Below are 8,412 nucleotides of genomic sequence, written 5' to 3' on the forward strand. Positions count from 1 at the left end.
TGTTTAAACAAAGGCATCCTTTTGCAAGATCTCATAATTTCAGAATGTTTGAATACCCAAGGAACTTTTAGTAAATAAAACTGGATCTCTGACATGAGCCTATCCCCTGTCTGACTCTGCTGTTCTTGTAGCTGTCAAAAAAAAAAAAAAAAGGTCTTTTTCTTCCCCCCATCTCCAAGTGCTTTCTTTGCTCTATTTCTCACTTGATTTAACTAAAATTGCCCATACCCATGTGTTTCACTATCGTCTTCTCCTTTGAGCTTTTGGTCAATATTTTAAAAGTTTTAATTCAAGATCTACCATGCTATATCACTCCCCGCAAAAAAACTTGTGTTCCATTTGCCCAGGGAATTATTATATCCTGGGCTGATATATGAGAGCAATCCCCACACCTATCAGCTGCCAATCTTTGTCCAAAATACCCCTCCTATCCATTCCCTACTCCATTCCCTTGCAATGACCTTAGTTGAGGGCCTCCTTCTCCTCATACTTAATATTGCCCTTGTGACCCTATCCTGGCCTCAGCTTCTAACATCTACCCAAATAAAAGTGTTCTCTACCTGTATTCCTACCATCAACATTTCTTTTCTAACTCAGGAAGCTGCTAAAAGCCTGAGGAGACCCCTCCCCACCTTCTTTAAAAAATTGTTGTAAAGTACACATAACACAAAACTAACCATTTAACCATTTTTAAGCATACAATGCAGTGGTATTATATACATTCATGGTGCTTATCCATTTCCAGAAACTTTTTGTCATCCTAAATGGCAACTATACCCATGAAATCACAATTACTCAACTTTTTGTCATCCTAAATGGCAACTATACCCATGAAATCACAATTACTCATTCCCTCTCTCCCTAGCCCCTGGCTAGGGGGATATATATATATATATATATATATATATATATATATATATATATAAAATAACTTTTATTTTACTTTATTTCTCTAGGAATTTGCCTATTCTAGGTACTTCATATACCATGGAATCCTATGATATTGGTCCATTTGGGTCTGGCTTATTTCACTTAGCATAATGTTTTCAAGGTTCACCTCTGTTGTATTATGTATCAGAATTTCGTTCCTTAACTAAAATAATTTTTCATAATATATGGAAAATAAGTTTAATGTCCACTAAAGAGAAATTATAAATTTGTGAATGACAGTCTGTAAATACGAATAGCACACAGTCAGTGGTCACTGTGAAGACTACAGAAAAGCAATTATAATGAATAATGGGTAAAAAAATCAAAATATATAACTTTTACATATGTACCCAAATTATGTTTGCATGTGGACAAGGACTTGAAGGGAATAAATAAACATGAAAATTGTTTTTGGGTGGTGAAAGTATGTGTGATTTATTTCTTATTTAAGAAGTTTAGTTTGTACCATTGAGATGTTTTTATTTGTATACAGGATTGAAAAAACATGGAAGGCAATGGAACCATAGTTAAATATGAGAATTAAGAAAACAGAATAAACGCTATATATTTTTTTTTTCCCCACAGTCCCATCAGCTGTCAAGTTTCTTTTTTTGTAGGGAGAAGGAAAAAGCTCCCCATGTCCCACAATTCTGTACATGCCTCATCCTGTCACCTACAGCAGTCAACAAAGAGTGCAAGGCAGATTAATCCAAAAAGAATAGCAGTTGACATCCCATAGTGCCAAAACTGTTTTTAGTCAAAGAGACTTTACCGAGAGCCCTCACTTATAAATGTACTTGGCATTGTTGTTTAAATGTGTTGGTATTGTTGTTCATTTGGAATGTTCCACTCTAAGTTATCTTTAGTAACATTTTGCCATTTCTGTAAGACTTAGTATACAGTCCTAATGTATAAGCCAGAAGGAACTCAGTTTTCCAGAAATTAAGGATCCCATTTGTATCTAAAATATTGGCTTTATTCTTAGGTTCTCTTGATGAACTTAGCCAGTGATTTTTTTCCTACCTAGGCGCACAAAAAAAAAAAAAAAAGAAAAAAAGAAACAAAGGGGTAGAACACAAAAATCCCCGTGAATTTTCAAAAGCCAAATTCTATAACTCCTGCAACATTACTGCTTACTACCAGTTCCTTTCTGACCCAGTGAGATGTAAGAGGCCTCTAACTGGATCCAGGCCAGTTAATTCCAAGATCAAATCTGTTCCTAGACCCAGTCTGTTTCCTGTTGTGACTCCAAACCCAGTTTGGATCAGAAATTTGCTCCAAGCAACTCAGAGAGCTTGAAACACCAATGTGTGAAGCTCCAAAATGTGAGAGGGAGCTTACCTATTATCCTCAGCCACTCTGAGAGATCAATGGACACAACTGGATCCTGCAGGTACCTTCCGTGTTCACTTCATGCTCCTGGGGATACTAGAAGCTCCACTTCAGATCCTTCTTGTGATACCATCTGATAAAAGAAAAACTTCAGCTGAATTAAACTTAAAGGAGTTTCATTAAGCAACAAACAACTCGTGATTCCAGCAGCCTTCAGAATCACAGCAGATTCACCGAGGCTCCGGGGGTGCCTCATGGTCAAAACGAATTTATAGACAAAAAAAGGTAAAGTGATGTACAGGAACCAGAAATCAGGTACAGAAACAATGAGATTGGTTACAATTGGGCACTTGCCTTATTTGAACACAGTTTGAACATTCAGCAGTCTATGAGTGGTTGAAGTATGGCTGCTGGGATTGGCCAACACTCAAGTATTGTTACAGGAGCAAACTACTAAATTAGGTTTTCAATTTTGTCTGATGATTAAGCTAGGTTACAGTTCACTCACAAGGACTGAAATGAAGAAGTACAGAGTCCTTCTCAGGCTGTAATTAGTTTGTTTCAACACTTTGTAGCAAAATTTATTGAAAGGATTGTCTATACATGCTATCTCCAATACCCCTCCTAACCTCATCTAATTGGGTTTTTGCCACTACCATTCTACTGAAACACTTTTTAAAACCATCAGGGATCTCTGTTATTAAATCCAGTGGTCAATTATTGCTTCTCATCTTAATAGATCATCCTTTAATAGACTTTCTTCACTTGGTTTCCAAGACAACACACTCTCTTTGTTTTTCTTTAACTTTACTGATTACTTTTTCTCAGTCTCCTCTGTGGACCCTTCTTTTCTCCCCAGTTTCTTAATTTTGGATCACTTCAGAGTTCCTGGTGATCCCATCTGGTCCCATGGCTTTAAAATCAATCTACCTGCCAATGACTAATACATTTAAATTATTACTCAAACTTTTTCCAAACTCAAGGCATATGTATCTAACGGCCTGTTTGACATCTCTTGGATTCCATCCAATAGCCATCTCAAACTCATTATGTCTCAGATGAATCTTCTTATCCACCCTCTCCACCCAGCTTCCTTCACCTGTAGTCTTTCTCAACTTAGTTGATGGCAACTCCATTTTTTTACCTTTTCAAAGAAAAATTCTTGGAGTTATTCTTAAGTATCTTTTCCCCTCCCACTTTACATCCAATCCATTATGACATCCTGCTAATTCTGGCTGGGAGAAAATTCTTCATGCCCTCTCACATTTCTGTATGTCTGATGAGCAGAGACATTGACAGCCTTTTCTCCTGACTATCTTTTCAAGGATGTTTCTAAAGAGGACAGCTTGGAAGCTAGAGATATTGCTTTCTTCTGAAGCAGAGGGCAAGTCTGCTTACTGATCAGTATAAGAAAGATAATGTCCCCCTCTGGAGCAAAGTTCAGACAGGTTTGCTTGCAGTTCATTATAAAACATCCAGGTGACCTAAATTCAGGGTTCCTTGGCTGCAACCCACATCTGTTGCACTTGCAACATTAATCTGCCTTTCTGTATTTCCTCTGTAGGACTTGTGGTGCAAGGATGACTGACACAAACACAAAAACCATTCTCCCTGTTGAATGAGTCATGAAACTCTGTCTTTGACCCAGGAAGCTTGTGTTATCTGTCAGCATTCATGAAACTTTGCCCCAAGTAGGGCAAACTTTTATATGCTTCACAGTTCTTAGCAGTGTTTTCTGGATGGAGAATGCCTTTAGTCTTCCATCAATAACAAATGAGGATGCTCCTTTTAAAACAAAAGCCAGATTTTTTCATGTCTTTGTGCAACTCCTGCAGCAACTCCCAATCTCATTTAGAGAAAGAGATACAAATTGCTTATAACAGTTCTCTAAATCAGACTCCAGTCACCTCCCTGACATCTGTCCAGTCAGGTCCTAGACCTCACTCTCTTTGGCCTCTCTGCTTCAGACACTTGGCTGTTCTTTTTCTTCTGCCTGCATTCTGTTTTCTCATTAGACCTATAAAAACTCTATTACCTTCTTTAAGTCTTCACCTAAAAGCCACCTGCTCAATATGGCCTCCTTTGGCCATCCTATTAAAAATTACAACTCCTCCCCTAGTCTCCCTGCAATGCTTCTGTGCCCCATTGTCATTCTCTGACTCTATTTGTCTTTTTGACAGGGTCTCACTCTTTCACCTAGGTTGGAGTGCAGTGGCTGAATCAAGACTCACTGCAGCCTTGATCATTCAGGCTCAAGCAATCCTCCAATCTCAGTCTCCTGAGTAGCTGAGACTATAAGCATGAATCACTGTGCTTGGCTAATTGTTTAATTTTTATTTTATAGAGATGGGGGGGGTCTTTGTTTCCCAGGCTTATCTCAAACTCCTGGTGACAACTTTATAAACTTCTGTGCCAAACTCTCATACCTCAAAATATCTAACAGAGACAAATATAAAACCCAGACAAAAATGTATGCTGACAATTATGATGACATTTCTAGTTTTGTTTTACAAAATTTTAATGCTAGCTTGCTAAAGATTTACTTAAGTAACATGAACATGAAAAATACTTTGGACTTATTTACTTAATCTATGAGCACTCTTTTATTTATAAGCCAATTGGGTAGTCACAACATTTAACGTAATACATATGCCTACACATTAACACATCTAGACCTACATACACCCAAAGATCCAATAGCTTTTACCTTGGAACTCTAGCTATTGAAATAGAAACTCACCAGTCTGCAAACATGTTCACATGGCTGAACTTTGTTAGCCTTGATAGGTAATCCAGTGAAGGCTGTGAACCAAAATTTTCAGTAAAACAGTTTCCATGGCAGTTTAATTTTTAAAGTCCAAACTTCTCCAGACTCCAAAGAACACTGGGGTCAAACAGCACCGCAGGAGAATATCACATACTAACTTGGCTCAGCAGCAGCAAAAAGCCTGGATACATGGAACTCCAACCCACTTTCCCATTCAAGGGCAAATACCAGATTCCAAACTATGCTGGGATCAAACAGTGTCACAAAATAGTGTCAGTTTATTAAATTCTAATTTCTGATGACCATATCAGACACTTGCAAACAGTCACTAAAACAATCCAACTGTTGCAGCATCAAACAAGCCCCAAAAGTCTACAAACTGAAAGAGTTGGGGTGATACCTCTCTCCATTGGTTAGGCTCAATCAACCTGCAAATCAAAATTCCTTCAGAATTTCTCAAATGGAGAGGAGCTGATCCCACTATCTGGTACCCACAACAGACACACACTTGCCTGGACACACACACAATGACAAAGAAGCTCCCAAGAATGTCCATACTGATATAGTCAGGGTATTTCCCTCTCTTCATCAGTTGGGCTTATTCAACCAGCAAGTGGAAATTCCTTTAAAAATTTCCCAAACTGAGAGGAGCAGATCTTTCTGTCTGGGCCCACAAAGGACAGTCACCTATCTGGATGCTGATATCAAATTCCAAGGGCAGTTCTTCCAAGGCAATCAGGAACACGGTTGGGGCCAGCTGTGGTGGTCCCAGAGAGAGTGTACTTATCTCCAGCCAAAATGGGTAAGCAGCTTCTTAGTAGTTCTGTGAGACTCCCGGCCCATGGCAGCTGAGCCAAAGTGTTCCTGGTCGGGGAACAAAAAGCTGTTGCTGAAACACCAGGGGTGTGGTCTAGGTCCTGCAGCTCACCACACAGAAAGCCAATCAATATAACCAATTGCCAAGGAAGAAGGCTGAGTTGGATGCTGTAGCAGAAAAGATGCAAGCTCGGTCTCAAATCCATCTTGCTGATCAACTAAAATTATGAGTTTTCATAGCACTGAAGAAATGTAACAATGTGTAGAAAAACAGGAACTCAGGAGACCTAAGGAAGCAATCATAACTTATGAGGGGTCTGGTGTCCTATTGTCTGGATGGGATCATCTGGTGAGTTTCAATTCTTTGATACTTTTTGAGGGACCTAGGGTTCCTTTATTAAGGATGAAATTCATATAAAACAAACAAAAGTTTCAAGCATTAAGATCAGAAGGGTCAATTTCTACATCTATACAAAAAAAAGTCTGTATGGGACTACAGGAGAGGTTTCAGTTCCACTGCCAGTGCTAGGTCCAGTTGGCCTCAAGTCTGCCTACAATTCTGGCAAACTGACTCAGGACCTTGGCCAGGAGAATAGCTTCCTCTCCTATCTCTGGGCTCCTCACCCATCTGTAGGGCTGCTGAGCTTGCCAGTTTCTTATAACACTTCAATTCCAGAGCAGACTCCTTTGCATCAGCCTTTCAGACCATTTTTATTGCATCTATTCGAGTCTTCCATCTTTTCTTCTTTATTAGTTTTGCTATTGGTCTATCAATTTTGTTGATCTTTTCAAAAAACCAGCTCCTGGATTCATTGATTTTTTTTGAAGGAGAACTACAAACCACTGCTCAATGAAATAAAAGAGGACACAAACTAATGGAAGAACATTCCATGCTCATGGATAGAAAGAATCAATATTGTGAAAATGTCCATGTTGCCCAAGATAATTTATAGATTCAATGCCATCCCTATAAATCTATCAATGACTTTATTCACAGAATTGGAAAAAAACTACTTTAAAGTTCATATGCAATCAAAAAAGAACCACATTGCCAAGACAACCCTAAGCAAAAAGAACAAAGCTGGAGGCATCACACTACCTGACTTCAAACTATACTACAAGGCTACAGTTACCAACACAGCATGGCACCAAAACAGAGATATAGACCAATGGAACAGAACAGAGCCCTCAGAAATAACACCACATATCTACAACCATCTGATCTTTGATAAACATGACAAAAACAATCAATGGGGAAAGGATTCCCTATTTAATAAATGGTGCTGGGAAAACTGGCTAGCCATATGGAGAAAGCTGAAACTGGATCCCTTCCTTACACCTTATACAAAAATTAATTCAAGATGGATCAAATACTAAAATGTTGGACCTAAAACCATAAAAACCATAGAAGAAAACCTAGGCAATAACATTCAGGACATCGGCATGTTCAAGGACTTCATGACTAAAACACCAAAAGCAATGGCAACAAAAGCCAAAATTGACAAATGGGATCTTATTAAATTAAAGATCTTGTGTACAGCAAAAGAAACTACCATCAGAGTGAACAGGCAACATACAGAATGGGAGAAAATTTTTGCAATCTACCCATCTGACAAAGGGCTAATATCCAGAATCTACAAAGAACTCAGACAAATTTATAAGAAAAAAATCAAACAACCCCATCAAAAAGTGGGCAAAGGATATGAACAGACACTTCTCAAAAAAAGACATTTATGCAGCCAACAGACACGTGAAAAAATGCTCATCATCACTGGTCATCAGAGAAATGCAAATCAAAACCACAATGAGATACCATCTCACACCAGTTAGAATGGCGATCATTAAAAAGTCAGGAAACAACAGGTGCTGGACAGGATGTGGAGAAAAAGGAATGCTTTTACACTGTTGGTGGGAGTGTAAACTAGTTTAACCATTGTGGAAGACAGTGTGGCAATGCTTCAAGGATCTAGAACTAGAAATACCATTTGACTCAGCAATCCCATTAGTGGGTATATACCCAAAGGATTATAAATCATGCTACTGTAAAGACACATGCACACATATGTTTATTGAGGCACTATTCACAATAGCAAAGACTTGGAATCAACCCAAATGTCCATGGACTGGATTAAGAAAATGTGGCACATATACACCATGGAATGCTATGCAGCCATTAAAAAGGATGAGTTCATGTCCTTTATAGAGACATTGATGAAGCTGGAAACCATCATTCTGAACAAACTGTCACAAGGACAGAAAAGCAAACACTGCATGTTCTCATTCATAGGTGGGAATTGAACAATGAGAACACTTGGGCACAGGGCAGGGAACATCACACACTGGGGACCGTCATGGGGTGGAGGGAGGGTGGAGGGATGGCATTAAGAGAAATAACTATTGTAAATGATGAGTTAATGGGTTCAGCACACCAACATGGCACATGTATACATATGTAACAAACCTGCATGTTGTGCACATGTACCCTAGAACTTAAAGTATAATAATAATAAAAAAATCAGCCCTCTAAAAACAGTTTTGACTGGAAAGCTTAGAACAGGAGTTGGCAC

The sequence above is a fragment of the Pongo abelii genome, chromosome 9 (genome assembly GCF_028885655.2).
Source record: "Pongo abelii isolate AG06213 chromosome 9, NHGRI_mPonAbe1-v2.0_pri, whole genome shotgun sequence".
Taxonomy (NCBI): Eukaryota; Metazoa; Chordata; class Mammalia; order Primates; family Hominidae; genus Pongo; species Pongo abelii.